Source organism: Protopterus annectens, chromosome 8.part0, assembly GCF_019279795.1.
Source record: "Protopterus annectens isolate FY-2018-M chromosome 8.part0, PAN1.0, whole genome shotgun sequence".
Classification (NCBI taxonomy): domain Eukaryota; kingdom Metazoa; phylum Chordata; order Ceratodontiformes; family Protopteridae; genus Protopterus; species Protopterus annectens.
The window spans coordinates 1,569,665,520-1,569,688,027 of record NC_056741.1 but is presented as its reverse complement, the minus strand read 5'-3'; the positions used below and the strand labels follow the sequence as shown (position 1 = coordinate 1,569,688,027).

At 35.6% G+C, this 22,508-nt stretch overlaps 1 protein-coding gene across 1 annotated transcript in view; it reads left to right on the top strand.

Annotated features, from left to right (window-relative positions):
• Positions 1-22,508, top strand: part of ATP12A (ATPase H+/K+ transporting non-gastric alpha2 subunit) — a 534,499-nt gene that overhangs the window by 61,896 nt on the left and 450,095 nt on the right. The gene's annotated exons all lie outside the window — the stretch shown is intronic.

Here is a 22,508-nt window from a genome sequence, read left to right as displayed (position 1 = left end):
AGTCTCTTGGCTTCACCTTCCTGAATTAAGACAATTTGAATTGTTATTGTTAGACTCCACCAATGTCTGTACCCATCAGCTACAGTCAATCGATTCTGTATGCATCAAATCTCTGACTGTGGTAAAAAAAAAAAAATAGCCACAGTAGAAGATTCCAAATGACTTTACACAGAGATGCATTAGTCTTGTAAAGCCAAAACAATGACTGTTTAGCTTGATTATGGCAGCCAGAGACAGATATTCTCATCCTCAGGCACTCCCTGTACCAGGCAAGTTTAGCCCTTTTTTTAAATATTTTGCCGTCTTCACAGCTGACCAACAGATGAGCCCAAGTTCCCCCTCCTAGTTCAGTAGGCCTACTGAACCCTTCAGAAATAGTCTAGTGGAGGTAGTCAGGTTTGGTAGTCACAGTGAATGGGGAAGGGCACTTGGGTTCAGCTAATGGTCATCGTCAAGGAGGACCACAATATCCCATTGTTGACTATGTATACGTCAGCTGTCTGACTCTGGTAAAAATAAATAAGTAGTTATGGAGTTATGGGCACATTTTAAGTTTGTTTCTCACAAACACAAACTAGACCAAGTATTCTAACTTATTTCATACAAAGGCACATTAGTCCTGCAAAGCCAGACTGTTTAAACTGGAAAAACAACAGAGTAAATTACTTTTACCTACAGAGAGCACCCACACCTACTGAGCAGTTATAGTGTACACTTCATCTAATTGCTATAATATATGCATATTGTGTATATATATATATATATATATATATATATATATGTATGTATATATATATATATATATCTGTGTCTGTGTATGTATATATATATATATATATATATATATATATATATATATATTATCTAAGGTCAAACAGGCAGTAGATCAACATTAGTTTTGTTAACAAAATTTGGTTGACCAAAGCAGATGGTTAACATGCAAGAGATCAACAATCCCAGGGAAGGAGAATATTCCCTTTCCCCAGGAACTGTACAGTCTCACAGTTAGCCTACATATTAAGCAGTGGGATGAGGTGTATACCCCCCCACATGAGAGGGTGCATAAAGACTTGTTGGTTTAGCCTGCTCCAAGGTAATCCTCAGAGCATGTGCAGTGCATGTTGACATTCCATGTTTCAACATTTTTAAACTGACATTATGGACGTCAATGTTATGGACATTTATGTGTTATAATAGTTATAGAAGGTCCTTATATATATATATATATATATATATATATATATATATATATATATATTATCCAAGGTCAAACAGGCAGTAGATCAACATTAGTTTTGTTAACAAAATTTGGTTGACCAAAGCAGATGGTTAACGTGCAAGAGATCAACAATCCCAGGGAAGGAAAATATTCCCTTTCCCCAGGAACTGTACAGTCTCACAGTTGTCTACATATTAAGCAGTGGGGATGAGGTGTATACCCCCCCCCCCACATGAGAGGGTGCATAAAGACTTGTTGGTTTAGCCTGCTCCGAGGTAATCCTCAGAGCATGTGCAGTGCATGTTGACATTCCATGTTTCAACATTTTTAAACTGACATTATGGACGTCAATGTTATGGACATTTATGTGTTATAATAGTTATAGAAGATCCATATATATATATATATATATATATATATATATATATATATATAAAAATTCACATGCAGGTCTGTATACCTCTGAAACCATTAACGAAAGAATCACGGGGAAAAAGTTAATAAAATGAGAGAATCAGTGACACATTTCTCTTGTATACTTAAAAAGTTAATAGAATAACAGTCTTGTCTTAGCATGGATTTTGTGAAGGATGTGAAGTATAAAACTCAAAGGTCTCGCATTATTTAATGACTGCAACCATCAATGATGTTCTAGTTTTATGAAGAACAGATTGAAAATATCATGCAAATTCAGGAGCATTTTGTGAAAGCACGTACAGCTGACAGCTGTGCATTTTCAACTCTGACCACACGTGCTCTAACTTATTTCACACAAATACACATTAGTTCTGCAAAACCAGAGAGGTAATTGGAGAAATAACCGGAGTGTAAGTTGCTTTCATCAACAAACAGCCAGCACTCCAACCCAGCAGTTATAGCCATATTGTTATGTACATCTCCTACTATCTTGGTAACAGACAAAGCCAAACGATAATGGCAGGCAGCAGGTTTTAAATATTGTTCTTATATAGTAAAAAGTTGCCAGAGTAACATTTTCTGATGGATATGAAGTCTGACAAGTCAAATATCTGTCATTGTTTATTGACTGCAATCCTCAATAATTTGCCAAACGCAAATTCTGCTTATGTATTTTATTTACCATTTGGTAACAGGGTAGGTGGGCTGGGCTGAAGACCTTTTTCAACTATGACTTGAAAGTACCAAAACAAATGCTAAAAAGAAGCATATTCAAGAAGCATACAACATATAAAAACAAATGCATAATCATTTTTTAAATGTCTTTGAGCAAGCATATGCTTATTGCAGATCCTTATGCTTGTAACATAGTCTTATGAACTGAAAATATTGTAGAGATAGAGTTAACAGTAAATCTAAAGTTGCTTACAATTTTTACAGTATATTCATAATGTCCATTTTGAATTTCAACATTTTAGGAAACCATCAGGAGAACGTTTAGGATAACAAGCAATGAAAGATTGTCATGCTAGAGGTAGCATGCTGTTAGAATTCAAAATTTCACTGTGAGTGTCTTGCTGAAGGTAGTATACTGTTTGATAGCAAATGGAGAAGTTAGCCAGCACTTACACGCAGTTTCCTTGTGCAAGTGTTCAGAAAAGGCCTTATTGAACTCAGTGAGAGATTCAAGTCATCTTAATTAATTGCAGAGTCTGTTCCATAATGCTGAGAATAATCAGGGGAAGGTATGGTCTACAGCAGCTGTTTTACATGGAGTTCTGCTTAATGTGATCTCTTTCTTCCGGGTACTTCTTACACTATAAAAATGGCTTTATGCAGGTAGTTAAAATCTCAAAGGTATGCAATAGCCACTGTTTAGTATTTTATGAATAAAAGGTATGCTACCCTTTCAGTGACTGGAAACCATTTTACATGATGTAGGAGGTTTGCAGTGGTGAGAACTGCTGTCAGCATGGACAGCAAATCTTCAAGTTTTATATTCTGCGATCTGAAGCATTTGAGAATTTTGTCCCGAGTAAATAGGTAATCAGAGGAAACTTGTATGCCAGTTGAAAAGAGCACTTTTGACTAGGGAAGTGTGGGCTGAAGGGGAGAGCAAAGGAGATATTCTATGGCAGAGTTTACGTTTTGTATGATGAACAGACCAAAAATATAAGGTAAAGTTAGGGACATTCTGTGAAATCAAGGACATTTTCAACTTTTATTCAAAAACAGAAGTCGGATAATAAATATTCCTACTCATTTCATAAAAAGCACACTACTCCTGTAAAGCCAGACTTCAAACTGATCAAACAACAACAAAGTAAGTTGCATTCATCCACACCCACCAACTCTTCTTATTTACAAACTGCAATATCTAATGATTTGCAAGAATATCAAATTTTATGAGGCACAGACCAAAAATATGAAGCAAAATCAGGGCATTTTGTGAATCATGAAGAGTTGACAGGCATGTTTGTAAAGCAGTTAGAATATTCTTGCAAAAGGCACATAAACAGAGTTTTGTGCACTTGTGAGCAGCAGATTGGGGAACTCTGTATACCTAAAGTTGAATGGCAGTTTATCAGATTAGAATGGGGCAAAAACGTAGGGGTCCTGTGTGCTGGCACAAATATATTAGTAGGTTATAAACACTATAAAACTACCATGAGCTAAAGACGAAGAAAAAAAAAATTGATATTGAGTTCTTTCATCTCACTTTAAGAAATCTGAGATGAAAGTGCTCGTGTAATATTGCAGTGTTATTTTAGTGAGATTTTGCTTTTTTAGTGAGAGAAAAGGCAGTCTCTGACTAGTATATTGATTAATCCAGATAGAAAGCTTACCCTAGGTAAAGAAATATCTAGTTGCCTTCCAGATTTGGAAAGAAAGAAATCAAAAAAAAAAAAAAAGAAAAAAATATTGCAGACTAATGCAGCTACTCATCTTAATCTTGCCCTTCTAAATAACTGCCACAGTGCACATGCTCTTGACTATGCCTTAACTGTTTCTATAGTAACAAGCTAAACCTGCACATTGATTGGTTAACTAAATATACAGTCCTCCTCCAAAACGTGCTACAGAGACTGCATTTGACACAGACCGGCGTAAGCCATTTGCTATTTACTTATTTATTTATTTATTTACTTATTTATGCAGTTATTTATTTATGCAAGGAAATGCTGCATTTTTTTACTTAAAAAAAATAAGCAAATGTCTGACAGCATTTCTAATCAACACTGCAGCACCCTGCTCCTGCTCTTGGCTATCAAAGGACCCTTCTTTACTGTATACACACACACACACACACACACACACACACACACACACACACACACACACACACACACACACAAATCACAAATACTTCCACCATAACACCTCAAAGTTGTATCTATATCTGCAAGTGTTTACTCTGCTCTGAATACTAAGCACCAAGGACAGTACTACATGCTGTGAGGTTCAGCAGAATGGTCCTGGCAAACATGCCTTAAATGGATCAATAAATTGGTCCTAGTTCCATGCACTTATGGAGCTGCTGTTTACTGGAAGCAGTGGTTGTGGTTTATGGTGGAGTATGTCACACTGCTGCTCTTAGATTTTGATATAGCTTCTCTCTCTTAGGATAAAATTATAGTTCATGGAATTAGTATTAATTCAGTCTTTGATGGTTGCTAAGAATGCTGTCCTTAACCCCTGCAGTGAACCTGTAATTTCCTTCTTCTGCATTTCATCTGGAGTTACCCGTAGTGGCATACCTCCGAACTGTCCAGATTTTGCCAGAATTTCCAGTATTTTTGGTCTGTTCTTCATAATATTTGTGGTTTTCTTGATTTTTATGCCAAAGCAGTAAGGATTAAATTCAGTAAATAATGACAGGCATTTGAGTTTCTGACTTCATATCCCTCTGAAAAATGTACAGTAACACAAGACGTTTTATTTTAGTAACTTTCTAATTTTAAAAGAGCAATATTTAAAATGTGTCCCTATTTTTGGGGCTTGGTCCCTCATTATTATGAGAGTTATGCATAGTGGTAGCATGTATAAGTACGCTTAAAAATTCATTTTATTAGCTCTGCTGCTCTTTCTACTGCTGGAAACAGCTGCATGTCTTTATTCCACACTGGCTAGTTTCCACTTGCCTACACTTTTATTCTACTAATTTATGTTGCTCGCTGCACAGGGCACTATAGTTGCTAGTAATCAAAATGTTTGACATGGTGGTCAAATGCTGGTAATCTAAAATAAAAATAAAAATCCGAGAACAGCAAAAAATTGTAGTTAAAGAAGCTTTATTCACAACCAGAGACAAAGCGTTTTCACTCCTCACAGTAGTAGGGCTTCATCAGAGTAAAAAACTTAGACCATCATCACCACCCTTATATGATAGCCTCAGTAATTTAACAACCAACAACATGTTTTAATCAATTAACCTAATTGAAAACTTAAAGCAATATATAACATAGCAAATCACAGTTTCTAAACAATACAAAGTAGTTAAAATGTTTCCTGTGTGTGTTTCAACATTGTTAAAGTAAAAACCTCAAAACACAATCATAATATACCATTATACAAAGGAAAAAAAGTCAGTTAAAATTACAATGAATTAAATTAAATAGAAATAGACTGTAGTTTTAAAATTCCCATAAGAAAACTACTATCATTAATTTCTGGTGTTACCAAGGTGTTTAACCTCAGTTGCCATAGCATTTCCCTTTATTCCAACAGACTGTCACTGACACCACCTCTGTCATTATTTTCTATTTTCAGTTAGGTTAATTGATCAAGACATTTGGTTGGTTGTTAAATTATTGAGGCTATTATATAAGAGAGGTGATGATAGTCTATGTTTTTACCCTGATGAAGCCCTACTACTGTGAGGGGTGAAAGTGCTTAGTCTCTGGTTGTGAATAAAGCTTCTTTAACTGTCATTTTTGCTGTTTCTTGGATTTTTTATATTTATTTTGTATTACCACTATAGTGGCTAGGTGTAGCTATTTCAGCAGTTAATGTTACTTTTATCCTTTTTTCTTTAACATCAGTTTCTCATTTTCATGTTATTGGATTATCCTATGTGATCATTACTCCTTTTACTTTTTTTTTTGTGATTCATATTTCCACTGCTTCTTAACTACCCCATATTGTAGTGTTTGTGCAACCCCCAGTGTAACAGTCTTGCTGTATTATTGTGCCTTTCAATGTGTACATACTCTGAGTATAGCTAAAATCTGCAGCACCATCCTAACATATGTAAAACAGACCATGAAACAGTCTGCCTTCAAGCCCTTATTAAGCCCACCTAAACCACATCTGGTAATGCACATGCTACTGACCTTGGTAACTACATTTTCATTGTCAGATCATACCCCCCATCCCTTTATAACTTCTTGTGTGCAATAAGCCTTTCTACCTCTCCTCCTCAATTACCTTCCTATCTTAATCCCAATTTTATGTTTCAATTTCTTTCTGACCTTCCCACTTCATCCATTTCCTTCAAACTCTCTCTCCACCACTCTCATACAACCAGTTTCAACATCAGTATGAACCCTAGTATTTTTACCCCCACTATTCTTGACTCATCAGCTATTATAAGCCTCTCTTCCTCTATGAGCTTTAACTATTATCTACCTACTGACTAATGTTTCACACTCCTTACCTCGTTTTTTTTAATTCCTAAAGTCTGTACTGTAACTCATGTCTTATAAGTCATTAGATATATCTGCCTGTCACATATATTGCACAGGAACTGTTTGCATACTAAATACATTTTATACTTGGAATTTAATACCAGGTATAATGTCCCCACAGATGAAATACCTATTTTATCTTTGTATAGTGTTACTACAAAACAATTACTTGTTTGGATCTAAACATTTTAAGATTTATCTATGCAACATATCTTTGTAAAAAAAAAATGTCATGAGTATCTTAATATCTGCTGAATCTTTCCTGCCCAAGTACCATTTCTTTGCCCAGTTGGACTCCCAGAAACAAGATAGGTAACTGTTTCTACCTCTGCAGTTCAGAACCTATATTTTTCTGTCTCTCTCCCTTTCTGTATTGATTTTGTAAACTAGCATATACGTAGTCCACTTCCTGGAGCTGCCATTATTAACCTTTCATCTTTTTGTTTGAATTCACTGCTCCTTAGACATTCATATGTAAAATATTAAGTAACGTGGTTTTTACAGCAGTTTCATATACTTGCACTACAATCATTTGTTTTCCAATTTTCATTTGCTGTCTTCTTGTCATGATCTTTATATTATTTCTTTGTTTTTTTGACAGTTTCACTTGCTGTCTTTTATCTACTTGCTGTTTGATTTCCATATCTGTTCCTTTCCAAATGCTTCTGCTAGTTTGAACACAGATGTCATCTTAAACTTATTTTATTCATAGTTTAGATGTGTTGGTGTCAGACAATATGTATGTGGTCCTACATCTGCAGATGTCAGTGTCAAGGAGTGCCATACCATCAAAGTAAGATACAATTTAATCTCAAGGAAAATGGTGAATTACTTCCTGATCTAGAATTCCTATCATGGATGTAAACTGATTTATTATTATTATTATCTTTTGGCTTTAATGTAATTCATTTTCACATAACATTTACCTTTTCTTAATCAATCACTGGGGTGATTTACTTCACTATTTTTTTGTTTCTTTAGAGGGATTCTGCTATGAATAATGTTTTAAACCATATAAAAGAATTAACTCCAATTGTTTTCGCCTTTTGCATTATTCCTAGTTGTCCACAAATCCCATATCTCAATAGCCTTAATAATAACAGTGCAGTATGCTTGATAATACCTTTTGAGTAACCTGACCATTTTGTTCATCAGTTCATTGCCTTGTACAGAAATGAAACCAAATTGCCAGGTGGTTAGAGCTTCTTAAATACTTCTTGCTTGAATATTCCTTGTTACTTGACCAGGATGAGTAAAACTAAAATCCTGTATGTTGAATAATCGTCACCTGATCAGGATGACTAAAACTAAAATCCAGTATTTTCTCATACGAGTGTAAAATTTAACATTCTGCTTATAGTTAGGCTGCGCTGATATAGCCACCAGTTCTTCATCTTTATTCTTCGAAGATTTACAAGTCTCCTAGGGGTATTAAGGTCACTCAAGACAATGTTATGGCCCTGACTTAAGCCCCCCATAAGAGCTATATTTAAAAAGACAAAGTTAAAATTACCCTCCATTTGCAGTGGTAGGCTGGGGTTTTGTAAAATCTTAAAGCACTTTTATCTGTTATATAGCTTTGCATTCATGCCAAGAAGTTCGACATCCTCAGGGCTAAGTAGTAGAGGAGAGTGACAAAACATTACAATTGCTTTAAACTTGGAGTAGCTGATGAAACCTTGGATATGTAATACTGGTTTCCCAGGGCCAGCCATATCTCAGTCATTATAGCCACATTGATAGTCTGACTGAGAAGTAAGATATACATTTCTTTAAACTGCATTGTCTGAGCTCTGAGTATTATAACACAATAACCCAAGGTAGTTAGTTGTCATACACTTGGTTTGAAGATCATTCAAGGGTCTAAGCAGGACTTCACTGCCCTAGTTATTTTTTTGGTAAAAATTTATTTTAGAAACAGACAGATGAAATACATCTCATTCAAACAAATGTGTTCTTTCAATGATTACTTCCAAAATACACAGTGAATGGAACCCATGCAAAAAGTATAATAACCTCACATTCCTACTATAATAATTTGCCAGCTGTGCATTCCATGCAGGAACACCACTGGGAGGTAGCAGACCTGCTCCAATAATCAATTTTTTTTTCTCAAAGTGGGTATTTCCTTAACTAGTAGTGTAGCCTACATCATTAATACCTGCTGCAATAAGTCTCTAATGAGCCCTTTTTAAATAAATCATACAAATGCCGTCTTTAATGTCTTTCTGTTAGCCAGCTGGGTTGCAGCTTCAGAATTAACTTTCAAAAGAACCAGTTCAGCATGATTTTCTGTAACATTAACTAGGTTATCATCAAGAAACAGTAAATTGCCCATAGGTGGCGCTACCATTCTCTCTCCTAATAGCCTTCTTCTGTTTTTAGTCAGTGTATAATTATAAAAATGATTTCTGACTTTTCAGAATGGCTAAGATGTGAGAATTAATAACATCCATGGATGATTACTTAACATTATTAATTTCTCTACATTTAGAGTTTTCAGAATATTAGCATGCAGAAAACAGTTGTGTAATACTGGCAACCCTTCTGATACTGCATGCATAATCAATGTAATATCATTACCACCTCAAGTACTACCTGAAACCAACATGCTGTTCTCAGTTATTGATTGTTCAATGATATGGTCTGTTTAGGCAGAACAAAAGCTTGAAGTTATCCAACTTACTGTGATTATTGGCTGCTTGGAAAGGGTAACCATTTGGAATGTCAGGACCCACTACAGCAAGTCCAGAAACATACAGACTGAATGGCCAAAAGAAAGGACTTTCTCACTGGGCTTCTGCTGAAAATTGGCTTCGTTCCAAGTCAGACTTTCCCAGTAAACAAATGTTAAATAAACAAATATATATATATATATATATATATATATATATATCTACTTCACTTCACTGAATGCTCATTTCACTGAAACTCATTTGACTGAAAGCTCACTTCACTGAAGAGTCAATTGACTGAAACTCATTTTGTTGAAAAGGATATGCCCTTTTCCCCAGTGCAGTGCGATCCTTGAGTTAGTATATATAGTAAAGTGGGGTGGGGGACACAGCCCACACATAGTTTGGGAATATATTGTCTTCTAAAAAAGAGTTATTCTTTGGAGTTGTAAGTATCCATGTATATGGTTTAAAATGTATATAATAGGTGGGGAGCTAAGCCTCCCAGACCCCGACAACACCCCCTTACTATATATACTAACTCCAGGATCATACTACAATGGGGAAAAGGGCATACACCTTTCAACGAAATGAGTTTCAGTGAAATGAGCTTTCAGTGAAGTGAGCCTTCAGTAAAGTGTGCTCAGTCAAATGAGTTTCAGTGAAATGAGCTTTCAGTGACGTGAAGTAGACCTACTAGACCTACATATATATATATATATATATATATATATATATATATATATATATATATGGATCTATGTTGATCCATCGAAAGTACGTTTTATCAAAATGTACATCAAACTCACTATCACGAAAATGCATTTTGTCAAAAATCCACTTTCGAAAAAAAAAATCATGCCAAAAAACTACAAAAATAAAACAGTACTTACGTTTATGCAGGGGTTCAAGCCCCCCTACACCCCCCATGTGAGGGGCTGTGCCCCCCACACACCCCTACTTTAATATTCTCACTCCAAGATCACACTACAGTGGGGAAAAGGGAATATTCCCTTATCCCCACTGTACCGTGATCTAAGCAACATTTTGCTTAGTTGTACAATCAACAGTACATGTTGATGTACAACTAAATCTACAAGCAAACAACTGTTTGCTTAGTTACCTCTCAACAAAAGTGCATTTTCGACAGAAATGAGTTTGATCATGTACGTCTCAATGAAACGTACATAATAAGAACAGGACCCATATATATATATATATATATATATATATATATATATATATAGGATTATAATCAAAATGTCACAACTGCAATGTGCAAACGTATAATCCTGAAAGCAAGTTTTAAACATTTGAAATGAGTGAAAAAAATGTTGAAGTCACAACAGCGAATGAGCACTAGGATTCGCTGTTGTGGATTCAACATTTTGAATACAAATCACACTATAGTGGGGATCGGGAAATGTACCCTCTCCCTCGCTGTAGTGCAATCTCAGAGTTTACATATACAAGTAGCAGGGGGTGGGGGGTGCAGGGCAGCTTGCCTCCCTGCAAAACATGGGTTGCATGACACCGGATGTGGAGGTAAGTTTGAAAAATGTCAACAATTCAATTTCGAATTGTTGACATTTTTTTTTGTTAGTTAATTTATTGGTCACTATCGTAACTTTAAACAATGTTTTTCGAGTACATAAGTACTCATAAAAAACATTTTCAAAAATATGATAGTAAACACACACACACACATATATATATCTATATATATATATATATATATATATATATATATATATATATATATATATATGTATGGGTCTACTTCACTTAATCGAACATCCAAATGTTTGACTTTCATATGGCTAAGAACATATGATCAAACATTTGAATGTTCAAATGTGAAAAAAAATAAATAAACAAAAAAAAACTAAACAGTGCTAGCAGGGGGGAAATCCCCCCTGCACCCCCACACCCCCCAGTATTTAAATATACCAACTCCGTGATCACACTACATTGCGGTAAAAGGAAATCTTCCCATTCCACACTCTATGGAGATCCCCATTCAGACCGTTCGAACTATTAAAAGTTCAATCATATGGTCTTGGCCATATGAATGTTTAGCTTTTAAAAGTTTGACCATCTGAAGGGGACCCATCTACATACATGTATATATATATATATATATATATATATATATATATATGTGTGTGTGTGTGTGTGTGTGTGTGTGTGTGTGTGTGAGTTTGCAATGCCATTTCTCAGAATATCCCCTTTTCTTTAAAATGCGGTGATCTCAGAGTTATTGTATGTAAGTTTAGGGGGGTTGCCCCCAATATTGGGGTGCAGGGGGGCTTGCCCCTCTGCAAAAAGAAGTTTTAAGGAGAATAGCGATTTTCGAGATTTGCTGTTCTCTTGGTTTTCAGTTCTTTTTTCAGCTTTCGCCACTCAGCTTTTCAAATGCCAACATTTCAAAAGGGAATCATTCAAAAGGGGCATTGATCAGCTTCTCCAAAACCAAGTTAAGAGCCTAAGGTGGAATGGCATCCTTAATGGGGGAGGGGCTGAAAAAGGAAGTTCCCTTTAGAGAAGGCCTTATGCTCCTTCAGGGAATTTAAATATTGAAGACAGAAATCTTCCTGGAAGTCGGATATAGCAATCAGCTGTACTTTGGTAATGGAGAAGCTGAAGCCCAAATCAAGCAAGTAAGTCAGATGAAGCTGTGGACCTTTATTTGATCTTCAGATGAAGAGCTAGGGAGGTGGGGCGCAACTATAGAGTGAAGCCCAGGTGCTTCTAAAGCCAGGTATGCCTTACTGAGTGCTGAAACTGAGTCATAAATGCAGTATAAGCTTCATTTATGAAAGTGATAATGCATTTCCGCACCATTGGCATCTGCCATTCTGAGTGATGCCTATCTGCAACTGGTTTATTTACATCATTATATTTTAATGTGAGTATAACATTATCTTACTCTTGGGCACATTTGACTTATTAATCAGAATTTTAAATTTCAAATTTTCTCCTGTTCATATCTCACTTTCCAGGTGTCATCTTGCTCTAACAGCTTTCTAAAAATGTATAGTTACCTCAGACATACTCTATCTAGACTTCGCAACACTGTGCATTATTTCTAAAAAGCTCTGTAATGCCGACCTGCTTGCTTTATAGTTTTGGAATACTTGTTTATTAATAAAATATTAAAAAATAACTGTAAGTTAATTTTTATTGGTTGTTGTTGTGTCATTTCTCATTTTCATATCGTGTTCACCATGGATTCTTAGTTTTTGGTGCGCTGATGGTTTACCACAGCTTTTGGATTTATTGGTACTGCGAAAAGGCCTGATCTTCATACTAGTGAAAAAGTGAATACAGTAGGTACCACAGGCAGTTTAAAGCTTTACATTATAAACCTTTTTCTTAATGATGGGTTTCATGGAAAGGGTAGAGCAGACAAAATTGCATGTCTTTATTTATTTATTTATTTATTGACATTTGATAACCGGGAACGTCTGACTGGGTACAAGCAAATTTTCAGTGGAAGCCTTGGGAGAAAACTTCCAAATTATTACAAAACAGTTTAAGAACAATTATTTTACAAACTTCAAAAATAAAACAAAATCATCTGCAGTTTAAATAATTATAACACATTAGACACGATATAAAAACATTGGTTAAGAATTGATACAAGTTATATGACAATCATTTAAAATTTAGAGACATTTTACACAGTTTGTAAAGAAATTAAAGGTAAGTTAGTCTAATACAAACAGTAATTGCACTATGAAGTGAGGGAAAAACAGGTTTATGGTATATTTAGAGAGAAAGTCAAGGAAGAGAATTTGATAGCAGTGAAGAAGGGAAATTAAGAAGGTATAAGAAATGAAAAGGTACTTGTCCACAGTTAGGGATATAGTTTATCCTGGTTTTGAGCAAGAACAGAGCCAGATTTTAGCTAGGAAGTCTTTCAGAGTGGTTTTGAATGATGGGAGGGAGGGTATAAACTTGGTGGATGCAGGTAAGGAGTTCCAGGCCTCAGCAATCTTGTATGAGTGCAGCAATGTCCAGCAGATTTGTTAGGTCAAACCTAGATGATTTACATTACCTACACACCCATCTCTGGTCACTTTTGAGTCTCTCTGCAAGAAAGAGATATTACACATTTTTAAGAGCGCCCCTCTCCCACTGGAGGTACTTTAAAATGACAACAGGTAAGTGACAAGCACAGATAAATCTTAGTAATGACCCTCCAACAAGGGTTATGAAAACTAATACAGAGAAGAAACATTGTAAAAAATCCATTGACCTTCAAACAGCAAATTTTTCTGTATACTAGAAAGCACACAAGGTTCTATAAATATAAACATGTAGCCACAGCTAAAATAATGCAAATTTATTTAAACATCACTGACACACTGAATGGCCTATGGGAGAATGAAAAACTCGGCAGTGATCTGCTTGCCTTCTTTTTCATGGAAAATCCTTAGATTCCTAGAAACTTTGAATCCTTAAGACCCATGGAAACAGAGTAGACTGCCATCTGAGTCACACAGAGGTTCTAACACTGAACCTCTAGGCATATACCTAGAACAAAAGTCCGTGGTCCTATATACTAAAGGCAACTGTTATATTCTTAGCTCACTGGACCTTAAGTAAAAAGTAAGCAATTTAGCCCCCTACGCCCCAAACCTATATATACAACTCCACAGTGACCAACATGGGAGAAAAGAATAACTTCCATGCAGCATACCTCTCAAACTCTTACCACAAGAAATCTGGACAAAGCCTAAAATAAAGGAGGACAATGGTCCAAAAATTGGGATAGATTTTAAATAGTGCTCTTACGAAATGAGAATGTTGCAATAATAACAGGATTTGCATTAGCACATATTTTCTGAAGGGTATAAAGTCCGAAACTGAAATATATGTTAGCAGTAGTACCTTCAGTCCACAATAATTTGCCAGAGAACCAGAAATTTAGTGAGGAATGGCCCAAAAATATGAGGCAAAAATCTGGACATTTGAGAGGTGTGCACCAAAACACTACAACAGCATCTCAAGCAGTTGCTATTTTTCACACCAGTGAGAGTAAATAAGTGATTTCCAAGGAATTTAAAATTCAAGAATCACAGAAATCTGATGGAAGAAGAACAGTAAATAAGTGATTTCCAAGGAATTTCAAATTCAAGAATCACAGAAATCTCATGGAAGAAGAACAGTAAATAAGTGATTTCCAAGGAATTTCAAATTCAAGAATCACATAAATCTCATGGAAGAAGAACAGTACTAGTCTGACAACTTTGGTTCTCTAACTGACATGAATAGCAACTGCTTTGCTTTTGGCTTTAAATTATACCAACATAATAGTGGAATGGTCAAATAGCAGCCTTTGCAATGTGGTTTGCCAACACAGTACTGATTTCTGAGTATCAGACTATGTCTTGTATTCAGATTACTGAGCCACCATTAGCTGCCACTACCATTTTGTTGAGGGCATTTTCTTGTGTGAAAAGGAAGCAATGATTAATTAGAGGATATTGATAGTGATACTTGACTATTGGGTGTCACTTCTGTTTGCTGGATTTTTTTCATATTTCTTTACCCTTGGGTTTCTGGTAATGGTATTGCTGCCTGTCTACCTACCTTCTATTTTGTTTTTGGTTTGATTTATTTTTGAAAAATAGAAACTTGAAGCAGAAGTACTAAGTGGAGTAAGTTTATATTTAAGAAAAAATGTATTCTGGATTGGGTGGTAGTGGGCATAGGGCAGAGGAGTGAAATGGGTCTGAACCAGCTCATCAGCATAAAATTAATCAGTTTTCCTACATGTGCATGTGCATGCACTGCAGGTTCTAATCCAGGTTAATACCGTAATCTGGGGACTCAATGGCCGAAAATCCAGATTTACATATACTAAATCCAAGACTGACATTTCATAAATATTCCCTTTTCTTTGAGGTATGGCAATCTTTGAGCTGTTTTATATATATATATATATATATATATATATATATATATATATATATATGGGTCTACTGTTTTTGGTCGAATTACATTTGGTCGAAAATTATTTCAGGCAGCTCACTTCACCGAAAATGCATTTCACTGAAAACCCATTTGGTCGAATCTCATTTGGTCGAAAATGGAATATAGCCCTTGCCCCACTGCAGTGTGACCCTAGAGTGAGAATATAAAGTTAGGGGGGTGGGGGGCACAGCCCCCACATTAGGGGGTGTTGGGGACATAGCCCCCCACATAATTGCAGTGTATTCACTATTATATACTTGTGTATCCATTAAAAATACATTGAAACACATAACATCAGTAAAAATTAGTTGCAAAATATGGGGGGCTATGCCCCCCCACACCCCCTAACTTTACATTCTCACTCCAGGGTCACACTGCAGTAGGGCAGGGGCTATATTCTATTTTTGACCAAATGGGATTCGACCAAATGGGCTTTCAGTCAAATGAGCTTTCAGTGAAGTGGGCTGCCTGAAATCATTTTCGACCAAATGTAATTCGACCAAAAGCAGTAGACCCATATCTATATATATATATATATATATATATATATATATATATATATATATATATATAAGTCTGTGAGTGTCAGGGGGAGGGTGAAAAAAGAAAGTTTAAAGGAGAAGAATGATGTTTGGTACTTTTGGGTTTTTTTCGGTATGTTGGGATTCGGCATTTTGGGTCTCAACATTTCAAGAGGGAGCCATACTACACACACACACACACACACACACACACACACACACATATATATATATATATATATATATATATATATATATGTGTGTGTGTGTGTGTGTGTAATACACTACAATAAGAACTTGATGGTAACATTTATAGTCTAGATTATATTGCCATTGGTTAGCCCATATAATCATCAACAGATAGAACAAGTGCATCAAAAAAGTGGCTGTATGGCACAGAGGGATGGAACTTAACTGTGACTCATGCAACCGAGGTTTCAGTATTGATCCCCAGCACTGTAGCAGCTAGGCAGAAAGGGACAGGGCTGAAGGACCATGGCCTGATTTCCTCTCCTCAGGGATGAGAAGATTTGCTGTTGCTCATGGAGCATGTAAGGATGTGTGATTTCTGTAATGGAGGCCAAGGAAGTGTGATTTCACCATTTGGTCACCCCATTGCACATCCCCTTTCCACATCTCAGCTGAGTGCCTCCAGTGAAGATAGGACATAAAGGAAACCCCTTGGACCATCCCTGATGTCTGCCTGAATGATGTCTTCTGGTCAGTCCTTACCCTTGGTAAGAGATCCTGGTTGAGGGGGGAATGAACTGACTGTTTGGCCAGGAGGGGACTAGCTATTAACAGAGAGTTAGGGACAAAGATTGTACAAAACAAAGAAAAACAAAAAAAAAGATCAACTAAGTTAAACATTTAATCAGGGAAAAATACAATCAAAGTGAAATTATGCAAATATAAACAGTTTTTTTATATTTGCAATTTCATTCTTTCAACTAAAAAACTATACCCTGTGTAAAAATTAACACAGCGAAATGCAAGCAACATTTTGTGCAGCAGATAAAATCTACACACAACAAAAAAGTAATCTTGTACCCCCGTCTTTTTATAACCTGTGTCATTTTCTATAAATAAATCTTTCTACTATTCCTCCTTATTTTGCTTTCTTCCTACTTAATCCCCACTTCATTTCAATTATTTTCTGACTTTCCCACTTCATACATCTCCTCAAAAACCCTCTGCCATTATCTTATAACCAGCTTCTATGTCAATATGTAGCCTAGTATACTTCCCCCCTTTATCCTTGACTCATCAGCTATACAATGCTTCTCTCCCTCTTCTAGCTTTAACTATCTACCTGCCAACTAACGTTTCACACCCCTTACCTCAATTTTACTTATTCCTAACATCTGTACTGTAACCTTCCTTACCCATGTCTTATAAGTCGTAACTACTGTTTACTTGTTGCATATATTCCACTTGAACTGTCTGCATACTAAATGTTTTATTCTTGGAATTTAATGCTGTACAGTGTCACTGCAGAGGGAATACCTGTTCTATCTTTGTATGCTGTCACTACAAGACACTTATCTGATTTTATCTAGATGTCTTAAGAGCTATCTATGTAATGCATCTTTGTAAAACAGTAGTTTTGTCATGAATATCTTAAATATGTCTGCTGGATCTTTTCTCCCCAGACATCCACTGAAAATTGGCTTTGCCCATTTGGACTTTCCTGGTCAACAAAGGCAACTAAATAAATAAATTAATAAATACAGTAAATTAATCAATAAATAAATAATACTCACTGAAATAAAATGTAATCATAGTATATTACTGTAGTAAAGTAATGTGATGTAATCATAGTATATTACTGCAGCAAAGTCATGTGATGTAATCATAGTATATTACTATAGTAAAGTCATGTGATGTAATCATAGTAAAGTCATGTGATGTAATCATAGTATATGACTGTAGTAAAGTCATGTGATGGCTCAGCCAAATATGAATCACCTGAGAAAGCTGTTGTTAAAATGAGTGCTTGTAGCCACAGTAATCAGACATTCACCTCTCATTCAGAAAGAATCTAAGGTCATGAGTAGAGATTCTTTGTGGACCCTGACCACAGCAAGCTGAGGAAAAACCAGAAGAGTCACTCCAATTCCTACTGTTTTAGTTGAGGGGTGCCAGTAGCCTATTGGATGTATTTGGGGGATTGCAAGGTAGCTTGATCGGAGCTGCAAGTGTATGATCTACAAGGACTGTTGTATTCAATTCAAAACCATTAAAATTGGACTGGAAAACACAGAGCTGAAATATAAGCTGACTAGAATTGTATTAAGTAAAGTGTGCTTATTTCTTATTTAAATTGAAAGTGAATTTGATTTTAAATTTCTCTGTAAATAAACTGCACATAAACTGAAGAAAGTGTTTCCACTGTCTTCCTCCTACCACTATGTGCACAGTCATTTACATTTCACTGTCATACTCTGGTATGATGCATTACACTTAACTTAATTTGGGGTAGGTATATGGCATCTGTTCAGGGTGAATAATACAACCCTTGTTCAGTGTTTAATAAAGCTCATTATAATAGACATAAAAATCAAATATATTTCACCAAAAGGCAATGTGTTTTCTCAGTGAAAATATGCCATGCCTATAACACCCTGTACTGAAGAGGGCAGCGTGGTGCAGTTAAATTCAACACTAAGCTGGATTCAACTCCTTTATATTTTACCTAGACAAATCATAGGCATCAGGAATAAATGAACAAATTGATAAACAATACAAAATCAGTTCTAGTGTAACTGACAGAATACATACTTCTTTTAAAATGTAATCATTCACTTCAATTAACATAATAGAATATATAACATGATCAAATGAGATCTGGGCACAAATGCCTCTTTCTACTAAGCAAAAATCAGCCACTTTGAGAATTATACTATTATTTTGATGTATCTGCTTCATGCAGAGCACATCATTAATGCCTTCTCTACAACAAATTACAATTTAAATGTTAAGATAATCAGCTGGTCACCCACATATCCTGAATATAGCCTTGAAATAAATATATGGTAACAGAGAAAAAGAGATATAAGTTTCCTTCATTTTGAAATATGCACACCAGCAGATTATATCAGATCAGTTTTCAGTTGATTAAAGCCATAAAATATTGTGGCATGGTATTTGTTGAATTCAAACACAGCATCTGTTGCTTAGAAATAAGCTATTCAATTATACAGTGATGTAGCAATTTAAATACCACCTCGGGTCTCCCTTGAAAATAAACTACTAGCCTAGATGGAATAACCTGGTCAACAAAGGAAAAATAACAGGATAAATAAAATATATATTAATAGTGTTATTAACCTCCATCCTTTAGCAATCTACAGTAAACCGAGTTAATCTCTTTATAGTATCTTACTTCCTCATTAATTCAAAAGATTACTTTTAAAAACATGTCAGAAGAATATGTACCTCCTTTGTCTCCAAACCTGTTTGTTCATAGAAAAGTAAACTTTAGTTTTATTCTGAGCTACATTAGTGTGACAAAATGATGAGCTACAGGTGAAATGATATGTCATACCATGCTGACCTTAAAATTTTCACCACAGAGCTCATCAACACACAGAACATCAACAGGAAAACATTGAAGGTCCAGAAATCAAAATGTGCTAGTAGCTGTTTGCCTGACATTGCGGTATATCAGAGGTGAGGTTTTGGCATTTCCTGTCTGTTGTGTGATCCTGAAGTCAGTATATATAATTAGTAGTGGGTGTAGGGGGGGGGGGGGTACTGCCAGGCTTGATCCCTGCAAAAAAAAGTTTTATACTCTTTTTTTATGTTTTTCGATGTTAGGTAATTTTGAAGTTTCTGATTTGATGTTTTCAAGTCAACTATTTGTGCAGTCGACAATTTAATATGTAAGGAACTTCTTCTTCTTTTGGCTTTTCCCAGTTAGGGGGTCGCCACAGCGGATCACCTGTCTGCTCATGATTGGCAGTAGAGTTTTTACGGTGTCGAGTTGCCAGCCCAGCGACCAACCTTCCACAGAAGGCACACACACATGCACTCACACCTAGGGCCAATTTAGAATGTCCAATCCACCTACAGCATATATGTAAGGAACAAAAGTCACAATTACAGCTATCCCTGTGTGACTGGTCTTCATTTCTGAACAATGAAAAGGTAATTTATTTGTACAAATTATATATATTGTATATTAACTTTAAAACATGTTATTACTGTCAATTATTGGAAATATGTAGAAATAACTTACCATGTTGCCCAAACCTGTGGTATAGAAGGACAAAGCCCTGACGATGACCCACAAAAACTGTGACCTATGAATGTTACTGCTGCTCGAGGGCCAGGGCAAAGAAGAAGAATACTTTGAATAGCTGATGCCTGCTGTCCCACCCTGAAGGGGAAGTTATCTAGGACTGCCAGATTAGTGGCACCTACCACAGGGTGGGTGATTCATGGAAGACGTTGGGCAGTGTTGCATTGTCACAGTGGTAAAAATATCAGTAAATTGAGGAGGCAGACATATGCTATGGCTGTGTGTCCTGATCAGACAGCTTTTGTTGAGTTTAGAAGCCTCCTAATGGAGAGATGTTAGGATGGGGAGGAGATTGTTACAGGACCAATCCCTAACACATGATTCTTACTTTTCAGGGGAAAGATTGTGCTGATAAGGTCTCTGATGAGGAAAGATATGTGCTGTGGAGCACAGGGAATAGAGACTTGGGGCAAGTCTTGTGACAGAAATAAAACAAAAAGAATAACTGAACTTTATACTTTTAATGATAACGAAAAGGATGCCATTCTCATAGGCCCTACCTTTTCTTCACCTGTGCAAGGTGTTTTGCATAAAGTTTCTTCACAGAGTAACACAACACAAAATCTTCAAAACTTAATCAGCATTTACCATAGCCTATCAGATATAAAACTGTAGTAACTAAATGACAACTTAATTTATGGCTGCTGTTAAGCTGAAGTTTTATGGACTAAAACTGTGCAGTTCTGTCAGACTATGTGGATACACTGTATCAAGCACATTGTGTTTTTTTATTGCTTCTACATCACAATAAGTACTTTAATATCTACCCTATGCAGTAAATGAAGCCACTAGGAGAGACTGAAAATTGTTGAATACGCCAACATTTAACAAATGACTTTACTTTATTTATTTATTTATTTATTCCTCTTTTTGTTGACCGGGTTAGTCATACTAGACTATTGGCCTTTTTTTATGGCTGACAACTGGAGGTAGTTATACTGTAAGGGGAAATTTTGCCAGGGTACCAAGGAACATCTCCTGCTCTTTCAGTAGGTGCCGTAGGATCTTTTACATCCACCTGAGCTACCATCAACCCAAGCAGATTGCATTTCAGTTTAATGGCTCATCTGCAGGACAATACTTTCAGGACTGCATCATCCCCTTTATGGTACACTGCAGGGTCAGTAATGCATCTACCTGCTGTGCAAATAAAACCCACAGCTTTCTGCATTAAAGGCGAGAGTACTACTTGTTACACCACTGATAATATCTATAACATGGAAACAAATGCACTAGCCCTGAGAACTGCATCATTTAAATTACCTTTTCCAAATGCTGGCCAAAACTAAGCTTAACAATACCTTGACTTGTAGATTTCAACTAAGCAAAGATAGTGTGCTATAGATTATCAAGTATCATACATTTAATCAAAGGTTTTTACTGTGTTTGCCTCCTTAACCCTCACCATTCCATTTTGTTCTTTTTGTATAAAGTTATGGTTGTGATTATCTATATTGGCTGTAATATAAAACAAAGCATTTGAGTTATAACCTTTTACATAATGGCATTATTATTATTTCTTGAACACATATACATATTGATGCCTTCAATTATATAGATTTATTTTGAAAATTAATAGCATTTGCTAAACAGAAAGAAAATAACAAAGAGTATAAGTTTTAACATTAGGAAATATCAGACCACCTAAATCCGTGTCTGTATATGTTTCATTAACAAAATATAGTGTTATGTTGTGAATACAATTCATCTCTTTGAACCAAATGTTGTTCTCATTTTTAGCAGCTATTTTAAACTGACTGAGCGTAGCTTTTCAAATGCAAATCATTTATTGCATATTGTAATGGCAACTGATATAAATTACACAAAGTGAGATTTAGGCAAATAGTTCAATTAATATTACTATTCTTTATAATTTCCTATGAATACCATATTGGGAATTTTCTGTGAACATACTAAAACATAATGCACTGATAAGTAACTAGGACTACCTAACTTTTCTACTCCATTGTAATTTCATATACAGTTTGTAACATTTTATAATATTTTGAAGCTCCTCAACAGTAGCAAATGCTATTTAACTGAATACATATTATTTTTTACTTTTACAGTAAGGCATATACTGTACTGACTTGTTCTCAAATACATTCTAAACTGATGGCATAATTAACCAGTTGCTTTGATATATTGTTTGTTGATAGTACCATTCTGGGTTAATTTGAATAATTTGCATTAGCAAATGTCTTA